The following is a 3,234-nucleotide window of genomic DNA, read 5'->3' as shown; positions in this document are numbered from 1 at the left end:
AATAATCCAGTATACCACATTTTTATTCTCTAACTTAAAACCTGTAAACCTCTCTGATATTTTGTCCATTACCATACATTTGCCGTAACTTTTAGGGGTAATGAAACAACAATGTCCATGTTAACAGAACAGATTTCTACTTGAAAAATCTTACTTTATATTTCTGCATATTTCTGTGCATTTTTTAACCTTTATTACAGAAAGTAGAAACATGATAAAAAATATGGCAGAGACAGATGTAATAAAGGTCTCCAGCCAGAGTTGAACTAGGGACATTGCAGTTCATGTTCGACACCTTAACTGCTAATCCATGGGGGTGACCCTGCTATGTGTTCACATTTGCATGAAAAAGACACAATTTTTATACATTAAAAAAACGTGTTAATAACATTAAAATGATATACAGTAAAACATGGACAGTACTACCTAATAGCCACAGACAGTATAACAAACCCTTTAGCTCCTTACAGACTAACATTAACTGGATCATACTGAACCAATTAACTCACTAATCCAACCCAAAAGCCTTGACAGCAGCGTAGATCCTCTCTCTCTCCACTGCTTTAGCATCCTTTATTGCACTGTCAGCTTCCATCATGCCATAGACAAGAGCCGAATAAATCCATGTGTCCTCATCTCTCTGAGAAAATACATGAGATGACAATGGTAAAAAAGATTCAAAACTGGTTTATTAAGATGAATCCTACCTTTAAAATCCTTACCTGTTGACTTTTCTGATAACCACTGTTTTGTTGCAGGATGACAGCACCTGGATTGTGTGAAAAAAATAGATAATGATAAAAAAGGATGCAGCAGTTTTAGTTTAAATTTAATAGAGAGATCTGTTAGTAACTTTATTATTTATTATTATTTATTTTATATTACCATTTGAACAATCACACTTGATTGTCTTGATGGTGTAAATGAGGAAGGCTATAACAGTCAGACTTATTGCCAAGACAGCACACAGCAGGACAATAATAGCATTGGCCTTCTGTGACCAAATGGCTCCTGGAACATAGTCAAAAGGAAAAACATTAAAGTTAGCAAAAAAGTAAATAATTTTTAATGTCCCCTTCTTGTTAAATGATTTTTCATGTAATAAAAATTAAATTTCGATGTTATTTGACTTACAATCTTAACACTGAACATATATATAACGCTTAAATATATAGATTTTATAATGAACAGAATAATAATACAGTTATCTTGAATGTCCAGTTTTGTTCCATCTCCCACTAATATCTCTCCACATGTAGCCACAGCACAGTAGTAAGTCCCAGCATCAGAGGAGCTGACGTTCTTAGAGAAGTGATAAACACAGCTTTTCTGAGAGTCAGATCTCTTGTCACATTCATCATGTCCATTTCCATCAGTGTAGATGATGTCTGGATGAGATTTATCTGATCCGGCTCTGAACCAGTACACACTGTGATCTCCTGGACACGTCTCATTGTCAGATTCAGAGAGGACTGAACACTGGAGAGTCACAGAGTCTCCTGGACGGTCTTTATCAGATACTTTCATCTCCCGAATGACAGTATAGTTTGATGTCCTCTGAGTTTTGCCTGCAAGATACAAAACTGTGCTGAAAGTTTGAGATCTCTACACGAATGAAATCTTATAACAGATTTAAGAATAGTTTAGAAGAACAGAAAAATTTTGCATGATACTCTGCAGAAATAAGTGTATAGAATCTGAAGTAAAATTATATCTTAATTTAGATCCTGGGAGTAATACAACAAATTTAGGAAATTTGGAAATCGGATTTTTCAGAAAAATTGGTAATAAGCATTAACAAAGTGAAGTGTTAAGTGGTTAAAGTGATTCTAAAATATTACAAGGAATACATCACGTAATTACCTTGTAATGACAAATAGGTGCCACTCCAAGTAACCTTAAACCACTCCACGACTGCACAGTGATACATTCCCTCATCTTTTTCAATTGTCCTCAAAATGGTCATATTGCTAATATTCTTATATTTTTTACTTCCAATCTTGAGGCAGAAAAGTCTGGTCCATACTCAGGGTTTGTATTTTTCAGCAGTTTCAATATTAATTTTAGAGTATTCCCAGCACTCTGCTTGTACCACCAAAGTTGTTCACGTTCAACCCCTCGTCAGGCAAAACACATGTGAAGGTTGCAGGTTCACCAAGTTGAACTGTGGTCACTGGAACCAACGTATCTGAATGAAATAAAAACATTTAACACATGAAACAGTAAATAACAATCAGTTTATAATGTAAAAAATGGGGACACAACAGGGTAATTACACAAACCACCAAACATCTAATTAGCATGCAGACACTTAAATGAGAAAACATGATTGGATAGCACTTACATCCTTGATGAAGAACAAGTAGTGTAACCCATAACAGGATCATCTTGACATTGTCTCTTGTTAAGAAACTTGTTGGTATTTCAGTGGGTGAAGGAGGTGAGATGGTCATGACACATCAAACATAAAATGCATCTCATTGGTTATCACAGAATATGCAAAATGCACTTCCTGTCACATTGGTCTCATCCTTGTCTTTGTGCATATTAAGTCTTTTTCATCCTTCATAGCCATGTTGATATTGTTGACATTTAACTTTTGACTTTTATTTTAAACATGCTTGTCTTTTACTGAGTGAATTTGAATATTGCTTGGACTTTAAGCAGCAAGGAAAGATTCTCAGGCTGTTTCAAATGCCAGGGCGTGAAGTGTGTGTTTCAGAGGAGACGAAAGCCAGGCTGAACAAATGCTTCGTCCCCAAATGAGATGGTTTAGCCTCACAAAGACCAGAGCTAAAATGCGTTTTGGATTGTCTGTTCAATTACAGAAATCAAATATTTCTGACTTTATCATGAGGAGGCCACTCTGAAACAGCTGACATAGGGATACAATTACAGTCTAACATACGAGTAACATAATTAGTTACCGTACTTTTAATACCCTGTAATAAGTAATGTTATCTTATTATTGTTTAAGGAGTAATAAGTAAAAAGTAACTTATCACAATTTCTGAGTAACTTGCCCAACACTGATCATGGATTGATCGCAGTCTGAGGAGCTGAGAACCAGTTTATAATCCATGGTAAGGTAATCAAGAACTATTTACTACAACTCAAGTAATGTCAATCCAAAACTAATGGTTGTGAGCACTGACGCAAGTGGGAGAGAAAGGGGTCAGACACAATTATAGTTCATCTGCTCGCTCTCATAGGTCTAACCAGAAAAACCTGCTG

The 3,234-nt window shown here is 35.5% G+C and overlaps 1 pseudogene; it reads right to left on the bottom strand.

Moving 5' to 3' along the window:
* Positions 1-1,065: 1,065 nt before the first annotated feature.
* LOC119911266 lies at positions 1,066-2,669 on the bottom strand (annotated as a pseudogene).
* Between the last annotated feature and the right edge of the window lie 565 nt (positions 2,670-3,234).

The sequence above is a fragment of the Micropterus salmoides genome, unplaced genomic scaffold (genome assembly GCF_014851395.1).
Source record: "Micropterus salmoides isolate LMB-PRFRI ecotype aquatic unplaced genomic scaffold, ASM1485139v1 Ms_hic_scaffold_1996, whole genome shotgun sequence".
In the NCBI taxonomy this organism is placed as follows: domain Eukaryota; kingdom Metazoa; phylum Chordata; class Actinopteri; order Centrarchiformes; family Centrarchidae; genus Micropterus; species Micropterus salmoides.
This window is presented reverse-complemented; position numbering and strand designations above follow the sequence as displayed.